This window comes from Magnolia sinica, chromosome 7, assembly GCF_029962835.1.
Source record: "Magnolia sinica isolate HGM2019 chromosome 7, MsV1, whole genome shotgun sequence".
NCBI lineage: Eukaryota > Viridiplantae > Streptophyta > Magnoliopsida > Magnoliales > Magnoliaceae > Magnolia > Magnolia sinica.
Genome location: NC_080579.1, coordinates 75567550 through 75587820, shown reverse-complemented (window position 1 = coordinate 75587820; position 20271 = coordinate 75567550). Strand labels below are relative to the sequence as shown.

The window sequence follows — 20271 nt, the reverse complement described above, 5'->3', positions numbered from 1 at the left end:
AACTGTGGCTCATGGGCACAAACATGGGGAGACGTCTGACGGGAATGAGAAGAAGCTGGGTCTGAAGCTCGGGATAACGAGCATGATCTCAAAGCTAAATGCTGAGGACGCTGAGAGCCTCGTTGTGTCGTTGTTGCCACGAATGGGGCCTGTTGTCGTCGGTGGGGTACGCATCGAGCAGACTGAGAAGAAGACAGCGTGATTTCTGAGACGTTTGTATTGAGCTTTAATGGTTGCTTGTTGTGATTGGGCATTGCTAGTGTTGTTGTGTTATGTTACCAAGTTGCCGCACCTTTTGGGAGACAGGGGCCCACCAGCACGTGGTCCACAAAGATTTGAAAATGACGAAATTATCCTTGAAGTCTTTCAACCATTCAATCCACTCCAAGACGTAGCATCCGACCTATCACAACCGTCCAAGTCTCCCATCATGAAAGGCCCACTACCCAAAGCCCTCAATCTGATCGCCCAATCAAAACCCACAACCCCACAAAAGCTCTCTCCAATCCCAGCCACCCAATTCATCAAGTTCTACACTGATAAGGGGCTGCTCAAGGAAGCACGTGATGTGTTCGACGAAACGCTCGAACGAGACGTGGTCACTTGGACGGCAATGATCGCAGGGTACACGTCACATGGCCACCATGAACATGCATGGGCCATGTTCGGGGACATGATCAAGGTGGGCCAGGGCCCCAACGCGTTCACGATGTCGAGTGTCTTGAAGGCGTGTAAGGGCATGGGATGTGGCCCACGTGGGGCCCTGGCGCATCGGCTGGCGGTGAAGAATGGTGTGGATGGATCCATGCATGTGGGCAATGCGCTCCTTGACGTGTATGCAACGTGTGGAGGTAGCATGGATAATGTATGCATGGTGTTTGATGGAATACTGAGACTGCTATCACATGGACGACTATGATTGCCGGTTACACGAGGAGAGGAGACGGGTATGCTGGGATCCGAACCTTTCAACGGATGCTTCAGGAGGGTGTAGAACTGAATCCATTCAGCTGTTCAATCGCAGTTAGAGCTTGTGCTTCAGTTGGGTCTCTGATTCTCGGCCAGCAGATTCATTCTGCGGCATGTAAATATGGGTTTGAGTTCAATCTCCCTGTTGCAAATTCTCTAGTTGACATGTATTGCAGATGCATGTGCTTACCGGAAGCAAAACAATATTTTGACGAAATGCATCGGAGAGATTTGATCACTTGGAATACTCTGATAGCTGGATTCGAAAGAAACGGGTTCCACGAGTCATTGCAGCTGTTTTCTCAAATGGGTTCGCAAGATTTGGATCCAAATTGCTTTACATATACCAGTGTCACCTCCGCTTGTGCGAATCTGGCAGTTTTGAATTGCGGTAAACAGGTTCATGGAGCGATAATTCGAAGAGGTTTCAGCGGGAACTTAGCTTTGGCAAATGCACTCTTGGATATGTTCTCAAAGTGTGGAAGCATAGGTGATTCATGTAGGATTTTCAATGAAATGCCGCAGAAGGATCTACTCTCATGGACATCAATGATGATCGGCTACCGGACCCATGGATATGGAAGGGAGGCGATTGAGTTGTTCAATCAGATGGTCGGTTCTGGAATCCAACCAGACCGTGTTGTGTTCATGGGTGTTCTAAGTGCTTGTAGTCACGCCAGACTTGTCAATGAAGGTTTGAAGTATTTTGCTTCAATGGGTATCGATTACCACATTGTTCCGGATCAGGAGATTTATGGGTGCATCGTGGACATGCTCGGCCGGGCCGGGAGAGTTTCAGAGGCTTACAATCTGATAGAGAGAATGCCTTTCGAAGCTGATGAATCAGTCTGGGGTGCACTTCTTGGGGCTTGCAAAGTGCATAGAAATATGGATTTGGGTAGACTGGCTGCCCAAAAGATCTTGGGTTTAAGGCCTAAGGGGGCTGGGACTTATGTCATACTTTCAAATATTTACGCCGCTGATGGCAAGTGGGGTGAATTTGCGGCAACAAGGAGGTCGATGAGAGGACCGGGTTGTCGGAAAGAGGCAGGGAGGAGTTGGATTGAAATGAGAAATCAGGTTTGCAGCTTTGTTGTTGGTGAAAGAACCAGTCCTCATTTGGATATAGTTTATGAAGCGGTGGAGATGCTGAATAGGAACATGAAACTACTGCAGTGTGAGTCTGATTCGAACTGCTTGCTGCATGATTTAGAAGAGGGGATTTGAATGTGGGGAATTTGAACTGGAATAGATGTTTCTGGGACTTGAGAATACAGGGAATTAGAATGAAGATTGATGCAGTATCATCATCACACAGATGAATTTAGCACATTGATAACCAATGAAGGGAAATTACAGATAGGTATCGATTTAAAGTCTATGTTTGAATGCACAACAGAATCAAATCGCAAACGTTCAGTTCAATTGAGAAGTATGCCTCCGAATCGCAGTTGGGTTTGTTTCAAGTTCAACTTAGAAGTAACATAATGCCAATTTTGAAGGCCAGTCCAGATTGCTTGCTGAATGATTTGGAAGATGGTTTTTGAATATGGAGAATTTGAACTGGGATTGATCATTGATGTTTATAGGACTTGAAAATGGGGAACTAGACAGTGATTGTTGCAGTATCGTGGAGAAACAGATGAATTTAGTATGCCGATAGTCAAAGAAATGAAACTTCAAATAGGTCTCACTTTGGAAGGTTGCATTTGGATGCGCAAAAGAATCAAATTGCTAAAATTCAGTCATTTGATAAGCATGACTCTGAATTGCAGTTGGGTTTATTTCAAATTCAACTTAGAAGTAATATAATCGCAATTTTGAGGGTCGATTCGGATTGCTCACCGAATGATTTGGAACGTAGTATATGCATGTGGGGAATTTGAACAAAGATTGATGTTTATGGGACTTGAAAATGAGGAATTGGACAGTGGTTGATGCGATATCTGTTGGGAAGCGCAGAAGGTGAGCCTTCAAGATCTGACGGTCTACACGAGTTTTGGAACCCTTACAAAACAGAAGATTGACGCTCTAACGGCCTGCCTATCTATTACTGGAGCAAATTGATCTATTCGCACCTCTGATCCTACGGTATAAGTGGCCCCGGATTGCGATCTATGGATTAGATCATCCTAAGGACAAGCCAAAATGGACGTGCACACTATATGTCTCTCCGTATACTCTCGGTATTACTTATGATGTGTTTAATGAGAGAGAGTCTCATTCATTTTATAGGAAGGCATAAGAGTTTGGATGAGACTATATCATCCGGTCTTATCCTTATCTCCTATCATAAATCAAATTCAAAGTTGAATGTGAAATATAACAGAAAAGGAAAAAGCTCGAAGAAACATGGGACATACCCACTAGTGATTGCTCACCAGTGGGCCCCACTAGCCTAGGTCCAACATCTCCCACTCAATCACATTGTGGGATAGGCACAAAAGATTTATCCATCTGACTTATCTAATAACAATCAAAGACCAAACATCGCGATCAAAAGAATCAGAGGCGTGGGACCAGCTGGATCACCATAATCTTCTCACAGGTGCTTAAGTATTAAGTGACCACTTAAATAGTACTCAATAACCCAAGATTTGCAGTGCCTGTCCTAGTCCGCATGATCACACCAGATGGAGTTAACTCCCGATCTGGAGTAGTCGGCCAACATACGTACTTATCCAACTTATCGAGTTATTCTAAAAACTTGATTTTTCACAAACTTCGACTAAAACCAATTTAAAGCAATACATATATATATGCTTTTTAAGAAAAATATTATTTGCAAAAGTCTAAAAAAAAATAACTTGATACTGTCGGCGGATAAGTCTTTAAGTGCGTATTTATAGTTCTAGAAACTTAGTGTAGCTGTCACAGGATCTTCCCCATGCAGATGTGTAATTTGAAATTAATCAAGCTACTTTTCTAGCATAACTGAGTCTGGCTAATCAAGGACCTTTCGTCATAGTATACTAAAGTAGCAACAATCAATCTCATCCTCATATATACAAGAGGAGGGTAGCCAAGGACACAAAAAGTCACATACGGGACTGGCTACTCGCACGTTGCAATAAGTAGAGCGAATCAAAACAATCTGTAGGTAAAAGGTCCCAGTACGTGGCTACAATCCACGTCATAAAATAGACAATACTAGGTGACTGTCGGGTCTACAATACGCAGGTCATTCTACATGAGGTACGACTCATCTCATAACTTCATAACCTGACTTTAAATTCAGGTCATAACATTAATTGCATATAACGGAATGGTGCGATTATGCTATTCGACTTTATCAGTCTCATCTTCAATCTTTATAAGATTGTAGGCGGATACGACTCACTCATATCCTCATCCTTTATTATTCAAAATAAAGAGAAGTTTATACCTCAATGTATAAACATGGCCCCGAATCTACCTCTCTTGTACATTCAAGGTTGGTCAACCAGTGCGAGTGGGTGACCGGCCTACCGATAAAGATAGAAATCCTACATGATCTCAAGGTAAATGCTGATGATCTACTTACCTAGTTCATATTAGTGTTCAATACTGAATAAATGGAATATATTATTCATTAATGAAAGATCGAATGTATTACAAAACAAGTACATCAGTCAAACTTTCCTCAATCTCATCTACCTGACGTAAACCTGCAATAGATCTCTAGCTATAGGTTTCGTCATGGGATCAGCCATCATCTCCTTAGTAGGAATGTAGCTGAGGTTGACCTTCTTATCTCTCACTTGATCACGGACGTAATGATACTTAATCTCAATGTGCTTAGACTTCTGGTGGTGTTTAGGATCATTTGCCAAGTCAATGGCATAAGTATTGTCTATCTTCAGAGATATAGGCTGACGAACACTCAATATAACACCCAGACCCAATAGAAATCTGTGAACCCATATACACTCTTGAACTGCAGCACAACATGCAATGTACTCGGCCTCCATAGTTGAAAGAGTTGTGGATGTATGTTTCTTACTCGACCATGAGATAACTCCTCCTCCAAGTAAGAATACATACCCTGAAGTAGACTTTCCCCCATCAGCGTCATTACCCCAAGCAGTATCAGAATATCCTTTGAGCTCGAGACTTGTGCCTTTATAACACAACATTAGGTCTTTTGTTCCTCTGAAATAGCGGAATATACGTTTGACGGCTTGCCAATGAGATTGTCCCGGGTTACTCTGATAACGGTTGACTATGTCAACTGCATAGCTAATATCCAATCTGGTGCAAAGCATAGCGTACATTAAGCTCCATACTGCGCTTGCATAAGGTACTGAGGACATAGCCAATTTCTCGGCTTCAGTCTGGGGACACGATTTCCTGTCTAGCTTGGTAGCTTTATCCATAGGAGTTTCAACAGCTTTTGAATTTTTCATCCTGAACCGCTCTAAGATCTTTTGTATATAGGTTGCTTGAGACAAATATAAAATTTCTTAGGACGATCCCTGATGATTTTTACCCCAAGAATAAAGTTGGCTTCACCGAGGTCTTTCATCTCAAAGTTCGAGAATGGCTAATCTTTAGTCAATATCAATAATTGCATTTCATTACCAGCTAACAAGATATCATCTACATATAGAGATAGTATCAGAAAAGATCTTCTAGACCGTTTCATGTATACACAATGATCTTCTTCACTCATCGTGAATCCAAAAGTGGTGATGGCCAAGTGGAACCTCATGTACCATGTTGAGGGTCAAATATTGCATATTAGACCTCATTTATTGCTTAGATTTACGAACATGATACTGTGTAACGGTCTATCTTAATCGTGTTTGTGTTGCAAGGTGACTTTAGGTGCTTGGACTAAAATAGGGTACTAAAAGCTGAGATTTAACGCTGAGAATTCACCAAAGCATGGACAAACCCCAGGAGACCAAGATCGATAGATTTGCATGCCATGGATCTAAGAAAATCGAGAAACTGAAGTTCAAGTGGCCCAAAAGATGTCCAGATTGCAAGATCACAGGGTTCCCACCATCCGTTCAGCTCGAAACTTCATACATGGTCTGAGGACCATAAATTAACCATACATGTCGAATTTCATCCGTTCGATCCCTGTACAAGTGTCCCAACGGATAGATCAACCCATAAATCATTGATTTTGGACCCACCTACTATTTGGATATGCTTCAAAATTGGTCTCAACGCGTTAAATGAGTTGAAAAATGGATGGATGGAGCGAATTTCTCACGAACATCTCTATAGGACCTCATGTATAACACATGTGCACGGTGCACAAGTGCACTAGCCGTGCACTGGATTTCTCAAAATCGGTCAGCGTTACATCTTCTCCAACTTATAAAAGGACATAGCGTCCTCCCATCGTCCGTCCGTTTCTCACTAGTAGGCCCCACTCCTCATACATATCATCAATTTGGACCGTCCATTGTGTACATAGGGGGGTATTAACCTCACCTACGTTCCCTTCTGGTCCCATGCAAGCGATCGTGTGAATTTCTCTTTTAAAACGCAGGACGGACGGCGGAATAAAAACTCTGTGGGCCGCACCGAAATAGACCCTAAAATCATCCACGTCCGACCGGTTGTGTGAGGGGAATCCAGTGGACGGACTGGATTTTCCATATGACGATGATCAGGGACCCACCGAATGTCACATTACGAGTCGCGCAGGCTCTGTTTCGCAAACAGAGCCTATAACGAATCTTGTGGGCCACCACCGTACTTCAGGAGTCTGATCTGGACCATCTATCAGAAGTCCACGCTTCCTATAATCCAAGCCTAGATAAATGAACTGCAGGAAGTAATGAAGATCGATTTTCGATCGTCCAAACGGCGGACAGACAATGGAAAGATTTGATTCGATGGACCACACTAAACCCAAGCAAAAACACTCCTTCTCGATTGAAATTCCGAGAGGAATTCAATGGATGGGTTGGATTTCTCGTCTAACATCAATCCTAGGCCCACCAATCATCACAGATGCGTAAGGCTTTACTTTTGATTCCACTGCGTAAACAGGGAGTCCGACTTCGTTGCAAACTGACTGTGAAAGAGAAGTCGGTGCTCGACTCCAGCCACCACTTCCGGAATTTTATAAAGGAGATAGAGGGAGAGAGAAAGGCCATCTTGGCTAGGGGGATCAAGGAAGCTGGACGTGTGGAGCAGAGAGAGAGTAACAATAATTTATTTTATTTTTACTGTTTATTTTTCTTGCTTTTACGATGTTTAACCTAATCATGCCTAGTCTAGGCTAAACCTCTTAGATAGGGCTAAGAGGTGAAGCTTGTAGCATGATGGGAGACTTTTTGCTTGTGCCTTTTGTTTAGACTGAACTTATGTTGATCTTAGTTTAATTAAGAGAATATTTTTAGTTTTTAACGGTCTGTTGTGACTAAAATTACAATGGGTCTATGATAGCTTTGAGCATGTTCCTTTCCTTTTTATGTTTATGACGTGAGGAAGCCCTATTGTTCACCATCGTCTCCTGGGCATGGTCGGATAACAGTGCCCTTCCTAACCTTCATACATTGTTGATTGGTTAGTAATTAGTTTAATTCTGTTGTTTACTTTGTCTCATGAGCATGGTTTGGTGATGGAATCCATTTTAATTTATATACCTTTCATCTCTTAAAAACTATATCAAAGGAAGTTCAATCTTGATTTTTATGAAGATGGGACTCTAAGTCCAGTTGAGTTCTTGAAACAAGCATAAGATCTCCTTGATCTCTACAAGTGGATCCTCTAAATCCCTAGTTCCTTTCCCTAAATTTTTTAAGTTTTAGATAATTATTTCATCATTATTCCTCAAATTACACTCGATTTAGATTTCATCTCATTTTAGTTCTAGTTCTAATTAGTTTCAGATTACGTACAGTTTTTAGTCCCTTGGGATTCGACCTCGGTCTCATCGAGTTTATTACTGCATCACAACCCTATACTTGGGAATTGAACATACCACTGTCTTGAAGATTGCTTCAGCTCATAGATGGATTTCAATAACTTGTAGACTTTCTTTGGATGTTTTTTGTCCACATGACCCATGGGTTGTTGCATATATATTTCTTCATCTAAGTCACCATTTAAGAATGCGATCTTTACATCTATCTGATATAACTCTAAGTTTAAACTTGCGACAATGGACAAGATCAAGCGGATTGAGGAGAACTTTGCAACAGGTGAAACGGTCTCTTCGTAATCAATGTTTTCTTGTTGTGTAAAACCTTTATTAACTAATCGTGTTTTATACTTGTCCACTGTACCATCTGCCTTTCTTTTGATCTTTAGTACCCATTTATTACCTATCGCTTTGCGATTGGAAGGCAGATCAATAAGTTCCCAGACTTTATTTTTCTCTATGGAAGTGATCTCTTCATCCATAGCATTTACCCAATCTGCCAAGTTAGAAGATAATAATGCATCCTAATACGAATCAGGCTCATCATCAATCGCAACGCAAGAGAATGTTTGCCCCTCAATATCGAAGTATCTTCAGGGAATCAATCCTCTTTCGCTTTGACGTAACTCAGGAGCCTGCTGAGATGTCCTCCCACTGTCCTGACGAACTATAGGAGCATCATCATCTTGAGGAGCAGAACTCCCACTCTCCTAAGATACATTGAGTATTTTAAAAAGTTCTATTGGAGCCTTTTACTTCATTCAGCTGGTGTATCTATCTTCAACGAAGGTTACGTCTCGGGATTCTATCTCAATCCATCGTCTATAGTCCTCATAAACTAGAACGTATCCCTTTGAATGCATAGGGTATCTTATGAATACGCATTCAATAGTTTTATTATCAAGTTTACCTCTATGCGAAGTAGGTAGCAAAACATATCCCAAAGATCCCTAAGGGCATAAGTTGTCTAGAGGAGTCCTTCCAGACCACATCTCATATGGGGTCTTAGGAATGGATTTGAATAAGACTCTATTAAGGATGTAGATGGCTGTTAACAGTGTGTCTCCCTAGAATGTGGTAGAGAGATTGGCTTGTGCCATCATTGATCTAACCATGTCCAATAATGTCCTATTCCTTCTCTCTGCAACACCATTTCATTGTGTAGTGTAAGCCATTGTGCACTGTCGAACAATGCCAAAATTTTCGCAATATGATTTAAACGTTTCAGACTTATACTCGCCACCTCTATTAGATGGAAGGATTTTAATTTTTTTCTCAAGTTGATTTTCCACCTCAGCTTTATATTTAAGAAAACAATCAAAAGCCTCGGATTTGTATGAGATGAGATACACATATCCATAGCGCAAGTAATCGTCAATGAAAATGACAAAGTATTGACATCCGTTTCTGGCATGTACATTAAAGGGTTTATAGATATCTAAATGGATTGTCTCTAGTCTGCCCTTGGACCTAGCTGCTTTAGGAAATGGTTTCTTTAAAGTCTTCCCGGACATACAATGTTCACAAAATGACAAATCAACTTTGGATAAGGAGTCTAACAGACCAGAACATACTAGTCTTGTCCTACGATCCTTTCTAATGTGACCTAACCTCGCATGCCATTTTTGAGATTCAGATATTATAATTTCATTCGACATAGCAGATAAAGCAAGAGGTGCATTATCACAATTTACGTCCAGAATAAATAAATCTGAAATTAAATTTCCCCATGCAAAGATGAGGTTATTCAGTCTTAAAGAAACTTTTGTCCCGAAAAATCGAATATTAAAACCATCAAATAATAACCTAGAAAGAGAAATTAAATTTCGATGCATCCCCAGTGCATAAAGAGTATCACGGAGGATTATTGTTTACCCTATGCGCATATGGAGATGAGAAATGCCAATCCCTAGTATGTCTTTGACAACATTATTTCCCATATATACTTTGTAAGTTCCCTTGGCTACAGGCCGAAATTCCTCGAGTCCTCGACGACTCTGTATCACGTGCCTTGTTGCGCCTGAATCCAAAATCCACTTGTTAGATATAGTATCAACAGAAAGGGTTTTAAAATAAATGCCTACATACAAAGTATCTAGTGACTGAGAAATTACCATCTTTTTATGGGCACACTGCCGAACATAATGGCCGGAATTTTCACAGACAAAGCAGACTATATTTATCTTTTTCTGCTTCTTCTTTCCATTCCCCTTCTTGAGATTTGGAGGAGGTGTTGTGGTCTTCTGTTATTGGTTATTTTTTTTCACCTTTTTGCAAGCTTTGAACCGTTTCTTGTTAGCTTTCCGCTTATGGGTCTCTGCTACAAAAGCCTTGACCGTACCTGGCTGAATTGCATTCATTTCAACCTCACGTACCAAGTGGCCACAAAAGTCTCTGAACATAGTGATCGAATCAGTATGATTCAGAATTCTTTTGATTTGGGCCCAAGATTCCTGCAAGGAACGATGTATGGCTATAATCTTTTAATTTTCAGTCAATTTACACCCAACATTCCTAAGGGCACCTATCATTTGCTCCATCTTACGGAAATGATCTTTGATGAGGCAGCCGATGGGCATCCTATACTCCTGGAATTCTAATTCCATTGCCCGAACTCTTGCATCTGACTTCTACGCATAGGCATTTGTCAGTGCTTCCCAGATTCCCTTAGCGGTTTTATGCACTTTATACGTAGGTATGAGTTCTTTGTGCATAATGCTAAGAAGGACATTACGAGCTGAATAATTCTATTTTCGCAACTTATTGTACCGAGTCATCGCAACCCTATGTTCTTGTAAATTTTCATTTTCAGACAATATAGGTTCCTCTTGAACTTCATCGAGTGTGTGTGATATGTCGTCCTCATTCAGAAGGCATCGCACCGTGCGGAACCAGTCTTCGTAGTTGTTGCCGTCGAAATATTGTCCTTTCAGCTGTTCAACAATTAACGCTTTGGTGGCCATCTCTAGATTGCATGAGTATCACTACCTAATTATGATCTAAGGTATTGACACTAATCATCAGCATTTCTACATGTTATTCAAATTTTCAAAGTATAAAAGAAGTCAACGCATCTTAACGAGATCTGAAAGTCCACATACCCGAATGGGCGGTGTAGAATGATTAAGTTCTCTATTTAAGATGAGTTTAATGCTTTTATAAGAATAAATTTGTATAATGTGCAACATTTCATTATTAGTTGCATGCATCATTTGATGAAGGAGAATAAACTCTCACTCAGGTTATGCACAACCTTTATTTATAAGGAGTATCTAAGCACTAAGTTTTTCTATATTTTTCAATGAAAAATAAGGAGGGCTTAGATCTAATCATATCAAACTTATTTATATCCTACAAATAAACATTATCATCAGAAAAGAAATGAAGTGCATAGCTATAAAGAGAGTTCTCTCGTCACTAGTGATCATGACCATTACAGATGGATCCGATCATTATTGTTAATGATCATTGTTGATGATGGATCCTTTCATCAACATTGATCATCACGGTTAATGATCGTTTCAATCACTAATGATCTGTTGATCAACAGTGAATAGTTTGATATAAAGGAAAACATAATCATAAGCATGTATATGTACATGTCATAGTGGCAATGTACATTAAAGGGCCCATCATTTTACATGCACATATGTATCCATTGCATAGAGGACTTCACTTGTCCATACTTGCCTAAGCTACATGAGAAATCCACTTAGATGGTTGTTTTCCACCATCGGTTCGAAGGCCACGCCACTCATCGGTTGGTAAGGATTGCCAGATCCGTGTAACTCTCAAGCTGTGGGCAATGCAAGGTGGGTCTTGTGGGCCCCTATTTTGAGTGCACCATCAGTAAAGAGTTGTATTGTATGAGCGGAATTTATCTCATGTATTTGTGCCACGATGCCACAGGCTACATGTAAATCGTATTGTGTACTGAGTAAACTCCTTTGGGCCTACCTTAAATGTATGTGGTTTATCCATGTCGTCGAACGGTTTGGATATAACATATACCTCGTGATAAGATCCACATGTGTTGCTGACGTGAATCCACATATGTGTTATACATATTAGACCCATATGTATGGCTAACGTCAAAACATACATGTGTTATAGTACAATACAACATCTACATGTTGTAGCTGACGTTATCCACATCAGGCAATTTAAGTGCACATCAGCAAACACGTGTGTATACCCATATATAACACATGGGCCCACTTGTACATCAGACATATATAACACACGTGTATAGCCATATATAACACACGTGTGTATATCAGCCAACACGTGTGCTCATTAGCCAATTCAAGTGCACATCAGGCAATTCAACTACACCACATGTACATATGTTGCTGGTGATGTATCTCACCGTTCTTCATGAATTGACTTATATAGCATCTTTCACGTGTTGTAGTTGAATACAACAACAATTGATGTATGTTTGGTGAGATGTACATGCATGTATTACAATACAACAACTTATGTACACCATCTAGTCACGTGTACAGAAGCTATCTAATTGGTATGATGCACACGCATGGGATATATAGCTGCTGTGATGTACATGCATGGGGTACATCACGTGGATTCTTACAGGTGGGTCATATCGTACAGTAATCATATGGGTTATGCATATTGGCATTTAACATTTTTTACTGTGGTGTGGTCCACCAGATTAGTGGATTTGCCTCATTTTTAACCCCATATCATAATATGATACAGAGAAAATAATGAAAGGACTGGATCCTTAGAAGTAATATTAAGTGGACCCCACCTATCCAACCCAGATTGTATAGAATCCGTCCATAGACAATCAGTATAGGTTGTGGCGTGTTTGTAGAAAATATGGAATGGTATCTTGAATCCAAACTTTCCAAAACACCTAAAAAAATGGTTTTGATACCTTGGTATTTCAATCCAAACATTTCAATTTAGGTGAATGTTCTTATTTAATGTTTTTAATGATTAAATCTTAAATTGAGTTAGCCAACAAAATGGATGGTTTGGATACAATTTATTCCATGTGTTCAGACCCATATGAATGGCTGACGTGAATTTAGCTTGAATGATGAACGTCATCCAATCCGCTACTCAAATACATCATCTAGTGGTGTATTTCAATACAACAACATCAACCACCAATATCTATGTACGTTTACAAAAGCTATGGTATGAAAATGTACATATTTGTGATATACATACATGTGGTATATTGCTGTTGTGATGTGCAATCATAGGGTACATCACGTGGACCATGCTTTTGTAATCAATCTTTGTTTGCGGAAATAATTAAGTAGAAATGCATCATACCATCCATTATACATAACGTGTATACAAAATCTAATCTAATCCATTATACACATGACTTTTCATGTATGTAATTAAGATTATTCTTATTGACAGGATATGGATTCCAATCCAAAAAGAAAGGATGGGCCACTTACCTTTTTAGATGAAAATAATCGGAGATCTGCCGTTGAACTCTCTGATACCACTGTTGGGAAGCGTGGAAGGTGAGCCCTTAAGATCTGACGGTCTACACAAGTTTTGGAACCCTCACAAAGAAAAAGATTGACGCTCCAACGGCCTGCCTATCTACTATTAGAGCAGATGGTCTATTCACACCTCTGATCCTACGGTATAAGTGGCTCCGGATTGTGATCTATGAATTAGATCATCCCAAGGACAAGTCAAAATGGACAGACTATCGTGCACACTATATCTCTCTCCGTATACTCTTGGTATTACTTATAATGTGTTTAATGAGAGAGAGTCTCATCCATTTTATAGGAAGGCATAAGAGTTTGGATGAGACTATATCATCCGGTCTTATCCCTATCTCCTATCATAAATCAAATTCAAAGTTGAATGTGAAATATAACAGAAAAGGAAAAAGCTGGAAGAAACATGGGACATACCCACTAGTGATTGCTCACCAGTGGGCCCCACTGGCCTATGTCCAACAATATCATCAACAAACAGATGAATTTAGTATTTTGATAGTCGAAGAATTGAAACCTCAAATGGGTCTCAATTTGTAAGGATGCACAACGGAATCAAATTGTGAAAATTCAGTTCAATGGAGAAGTATTGCTCCAAATAGCAGTTGGGTTCGTTTCAAATTCAAAAAGAAAAAAAAAAGTGTTATGTTACTAAATCCTCATTGATGATATGTTCTTGCCATTATAGGCTTAGCGTCAATCATGATTTTAAGTTATGAGTTTAGTATCATTTGTATGAATTTTTTCAATGGCTGAGATGTGACGCAATGGATGAACGTGATGAGCTTAATCACCATCTTCCTCAAGGATAACTACTCTGAATCCACGAAACTTCTCTGGACTCCTCACAGAGACTTTTCGAATCCACGAGGAAAAATAAAAATAATTCTAAGAAATTTTTTTTTTTTTTAAAGGAAACATAAATTGTATTGAAGAAAAGGGGTGCCACGAACTGCTTACAGGCAAAGATTTGGAGTGGGGCGATGACAAAAAGGAAACGGCCCCCCTATCATGTGGCTATACAAATAAACAAGAAACAGAGGGTTAAGAGGTCCTAAGGTTACCCAGCCTCACTTTGTCGAGAAAGAGAAGCCCTCTGATGGTGGGAGGGAGGGCTCCCCAGGAGTGAAAGTTATGTTCTTGCCGATGTTCGCTTCCTAGCCTAGCCAAGTCGTCCGCTACAAAATTCTAAGATATATGAAAGAAACTTGTTGAATGATTAATGAATAAAATAAACGAGTTCACAACCCTTTAAATAGGGATACCAAGCAATGGGAGAGAAATCAGAAGCAGACTATAACTAAAACTCCTAGAATTCGCAACTTACTATAAATAGTAAACTTATTACTTATAGACGGTTGTGATGTCTACTAGTGTGCAAGGTTTTCAGCCAAAAATAGTAAGTGACCTATTTTGCTTCACCAACCTGTTCTCTTAATTATTCTAAGCTCTTTTCACGTTGGACACAACTCCTAAAGCCCAACGGATGAAGAGTTATAATCAAACTAAAACTTACTAAAAATAGTAAAAATGGAAATAAACATAGAATTTGACCGTCGATATGATGGAATATCAAAAATTCGGCGTGGGCCACACGGCATAGCCAAGTTGGTTGGCTAAAGTAGCTCGTCCTACCCCAAAATCTTATATTGTACGTCGAGTAACTCATTTCGATTTGCAAGATATGTCTGTTTTAAGGTTTTAATGGTCTTGATGACTTCCTCCTTTGATTGGGTCTTCTCTGGTCCATCTTGGTCATGAAAGCGTCGATGACCCGCTCTACATCAATCCCCTCCACTTCAAAAGAACTCATCCTCGAGTTTTCATGCTGTTTCGATTCTTGATACTTGGTCTGGTGCGCCGTAACGATACCTGGATCAAAAATTATTATCTATTTACGGTCCACCTTCTTTTGGTCCAACCATGCTAGGAATGTATATTTGACACATTCTACATCAGACCCTTTCACTTGGATAAAACTCATCCTCAAGTTACTCAAGGGATTTGTCTCATAATTCTAAGATAACTTCTAACGTCGATGTTTATTAGCCATTTTCTTATACTTGGCATTAGGCTCTTGAGCTGACACAATACATGTACTCATGCTTTCCTTGACTTGACTCGTATGGATTAGTTCCTTCACTTTTGTCTTCAAGATGTCACATTTTTCTGATAATGTGGGCAATGAGGTAGACTTGCCAGCCTTGAGACGGGATCAATGCGATTTTTTTAAATCTCGTATAGGAAACAATTTATTAGGGAGTTCATCAAGCGCAACTGCCTTGCACTCCTACAACACTGGTTTCAAATCCCTTAGGATGTTCACATGCTCCATATATTCTTTCTTTTCAATTAATGTGTGTGTGTGTATCTTGTTTCCTCAGATTGTTTAACAAAAGCCTGTTCAATTGTAAGAGACTATTCCTCAACTTTAGAAGTCTTGGGTTGGTTATCTATTCCTCAACTTTAGAAGTCTTGGGTTGGTTATCTATTCCTCAACTTTAGAAGTCTTGGGTTGGTTATCTATACCCATAGTAACGAGGCCAATATTTCTACAGTCTTGAGTGAATATAAATGCGTTATCCCGACCTTTATGCATAGCAATAACATCAATATGACAAACTTCCATGTCGACAACATCACAAAGTACTTGAGTTCTGATGAACAACAGCTAGGCGAACAAATTCCCTCTGTTCCGAGTTGAACATCTCCATCGATCCAAGTCAGACCATGCGCCTCTCTGTCTTGCCTTCCCTTCCATTATCCAACCTAAGGCAAAGCCATTCAAATTCCTCATAATGTGGACTTTACATGATTCCTTTCATTCAGTGATTCAAAAGGCTTGGTTCAGTGAATGTGCAGCGGATCCCATGTTCAATATCTTCCTTAAATTAAAGAAAGTGAAACAACTTCTCAAAGTGTGGAACAAAGAGCAGTTCGGGAACATTTTCCAGCAGATCCAAAAGGCTGTAGAGGAGCGTGAAATTATCGAAAATAGGTTACAGGCTGATCCATCTGACGCTCTCTTTCAAGAAAGCCACAAAATAAAAAATAAGCTAGCCAAGTTAGAGTTGCAGGAAGAGGTATTTTAAAAACAAAAATCGAAGAATTGATGGCTTGAAAAAGGTGATAGAAACACTTCCTTTTTCCACACATCGGCGAACGAGAGGATTAGAAGAGCCGCTATTCTCTCCATCATCACTGAAGATGGGTCCATCATCTCAAACCAAGAGAGCATTAAATCGGCAGTTGTCTCCTATTTCCAGAACCTTTTCCAAGAGGAAGACATCTCTCTCTCGGATGAATTTCTCCACCATGTCCCGCAATGTGTGCATCAACAAGACAATGACGCCTTGCAGATTCCTCCATTCAAGGAGGAAGTTTTCTCCGCCCTCAACTCTATCCCAAAGGATGGAGCGGCTGGTCCAGATGGTTTCCCTGCATCCTTTTCTCAAATTGCTGGAATATTGTGGGCGAAGATGTTCACAAAGCTGCTATGGCCACGTTTACAGGAAGTCCTCTTCCGCGCGCTTTCACTTCTACCCTTATCTGTTTAATCCCTAAGACTCCGTCGGCTGCGAAATTCTCTAACTTCAGGCCAATCAGCCTTTGTAATGTCATATATAAAATCTTAGCAAAGGTTCTCTCTAACAGACTAAGCCTTCTTTTGCCTAAGCTGATTTCGCAGGAACAGGGAGCCTTTATTCAAGGGAGATTCATTGCGGAAAACATCACCCTTGCTCAGGAAGCGCTGAGAGAATTAAACAGGAAAGTCAGGGGAGGAAATCTAATCCTCAAGATTGACCTTGAGAAGGCGTATGACAGGGTGAACTAGTCGTACCTCAAACAGGCCCTTCTCAAACTCAGTTTCAATGATAAAAGTGTGCAGCTCCTCGAATTATGTTGGGCCAATGGTTGGTTTTCTGTTTTTATTAATGGAGAAGCTACCGGTTTCTTCAAATCGACGATAGGCCTCCGATAGGGAGATCCTCTAGCCCCGGCTCTTTTCATCTTAGCTATGGAAGCTTTCTCAATCAACTGCCAAAAGCTGTTCGAAGAAGGACAATGCCTCCCTTTCAAATTCCCGCAAGGAAGCCCTCTTATTTCTCACCTATTGTATGTAGACGATATGCTAGTCTTCCTAAATGCAAGTTGTCCTTCTCTCCGAGCTATGAAGGAATTCCTGCGCATATTCCAAGGAGTGACCGGTCAGAAAATCAATGGCAACAAAAGCAGCTTTATGGGTCCGTCGAGGTGGTCAGCAGCCAAATACAGTAGCGTGCGTGATGTGTTGGGATTTGGGAGAGTTGGAGAAGGTATGCATTACTTGGGGGCCCCACTAGTCAGTGGGAGAATTAAAGCGTCTCATTTTTAGAGACTTTTGGAAAAAATTAGCAACAAAATATCAGGCTGGGCAGCTAGGCATATCTTTCAAGCAGGAAGATCGACTCTAATCCACCATGTGTCAGGCAGTTATCCAATCCACATCATGTCAGCATTGTGCGTTCCTTCTCAGGTGATTAAACAGATAGAAAGCAAGTTCACTAATTTCTTTTGGGGATGGGCTGAAGGGAAGAAAAAATTCCACTAGATCACTTGGAAGAAAGCGACCAAACCAAAAGAGGAGGGAGGTCTGGGAATTAGAGATCTTAAGGAAGTCCTAAACACACTTAACATGAAACTTGCTTGGGCCATCAAATATGGTAAAAACCAAGGTCCATGGTTTAGGCTGATGTAAGCAAAACACGGTAGAGACCTACAAGACGTCTCCTCTGCTTCATTACAACGCAACTGCTCCCCGACTTGGAAGAAAATCAGATCCTTCTTTCTTGTTATTCTCCAACATGCGTAATGGACGGTGGGGCGAGGTGAGGATAACGTCTAGTCTACTAATTGGTGCGGAGTTGGCTCATTGCAGCAGCACGCAGAAAAACAAATCCCACCCGAAATAATAAATCTGAAGGTGAAGGATCTCCTAGGCAGACAAGGCCAACTTCCACCTTCCAGTTTGTTTGAGTACCTCCCTCAGCACATTATTGATGACATATTTACAAGAGGCTTCGCCATTTCTGATGATCCGTTAGCATGCGTGTGGCCCTTCGACCCTTCAGGTGAGTTCACCCTCAAATCTGCGTAGAGGCTCCTCAGAGGGAACACCAACAACATCACATGGGGGGACTAGATCTGGCTTAAACACTTACCCCCAAAAATCTCTATATTCACATGGAGACTGGTTCAAAATGCCATACCGGTAGATAGCAGAGTACAGGCTAAGGGTACTGCTCTGGCTTCAAAATGCCGCTGCTACAATCAGGAAGGGAATGCTCAGCCATCTGAGGAAACGATCTCACATCTGTTCCTTGCTAGTCAACAGGCGATTCAGATTTGGTCCCACTTCTAGGGCCTTTGTGGTGTCTCCCCAGTCTCTCAATCTCTATTCTTGGTAGACTCCTCCAATGGAGAAATGCCAAAGCGCCGGGTTCTGCCTCTCGTCAGGTCAGAATGTCTCTCCCCCTCCTTATTCTTTAGGAATAGTGGAAGGCTAGAAATGAAGCTACTTTTGGAGAAGTTGTAATGAACGCCAACAACTCCATTGGTCGCATAACTTGGTGGGCTGCTCAAACAATCCCCAATTTTCAGGTCAGATCTCAAGCCTAAGTCCGGAGCAGAGACATTCTAAATTGGCCAGCTCCTAGACATCTCGGGTCAAAGTCCACAGTGATCAAATGGAAGCATCCCTCCCTGGGCTGGTTTAAGTTAAATGTGGACGGGTCAGCCAGGGGTAACCCAGGACTATCAAGCGGTGGAGGCATTTACCGAACGGAGGATGGCTCGTTTCTTTTTGTGTTCTCTGCCGGTTATGGGGTGAGCTCAAATAACCTTGCAGAACTACGCGCAATCCACGATGGAATGATGTTAAGCTTAAAATTAAGGTTGGTCTAGACAATTGTTGAATCAGATTCAAAGCTTATAACAGACATCCTGCTGGGTGATATTAGATGTCCTTGGAGATGGAAACCGTGGGTTGAGAGGATCAACATTTTGAGAAGGTCGGGTAACTTCAGATTCACGCATATTTTCTGGGAAGGAAATGGCCCGGCGGATGCCTTGGCGAAGGTAGGGAGCTAGACCCAGTCGATGTCTAATCATGATCAATTAGCTTCACTCCCTAGGCAAGTTAAGGGTCTAATCTTCCTTGATAAGGTCGGCCTGGGAACGATATGCTCCCCTCCCTAGTCCGGCTTTCTTGCATCTTCCTCTCCTATCGCTGATGTATAGGGGTTCTTTTGCCCTGGGTCAAACCATTCGTTTTTTGTTGCCGTGAGTTGTTGGTTGTAAAAAAATACAGAGATTATAGGGGTGACATGATAGGAGTGGTCCATAGTCTTTTTGTTCGGACCCTCTCGAAGGCTTGTAAATTTCTCTGATTAATGACATTTTAGTAGCATGAGTCCACTTTTCGTTAAAAAAAAATCAATTGAAAATGAGACAATGCATTGTTCGGTTACCTCTGTTTTGTTACCTCCATGATCCATCCAATAGTCTACAGAGATGGATGCTTTTCTATTTTTAGTTGCAGCTTTTCCACAATTATTTTCAACACAAGATTCTCACTACTCCTAACATCGATGATTACATTTTGGCTTACAGTGCACCTCGTTCGAAAGATGTTGTCTCACTGTAATTATATTTCTACCTTTGACATATATAATGGCTTCCTCACGATCAAAGTGGTAGCCTGTGATTTCCCATCATTTGATGGTGCTCTGCAGAAATTGGGGTTGTGTCGTACAGTGATCACGGGTAATTGACCATCGCTATGAGCTTGGGGTGAAATTAGTACATCCGCAATATAGTTAAGGGTTGCCTGCAGCTCTTGCATGGTCAATTGGCTCTCCCGGTGGAAAGCTTCTATTCTTTCCGAAAGATAAC

At 41.0% G+C, this 20271-nt stretch overlaps 1 pseudogene; it reads left to right on the top strand.

The window, feature by feature from the left end:
• Window positions 1-287: 287 nt before the first annotated feature.
• LOC131252138 (putative pentatricopeptide repeat-containing protein At1g56570) lies at window positions 288-2787 on the top strand (annotated as a pseudogene).
• The last annotated feature ends 17484 nt before the right edge of the window (window positions 2788-20271 follow it).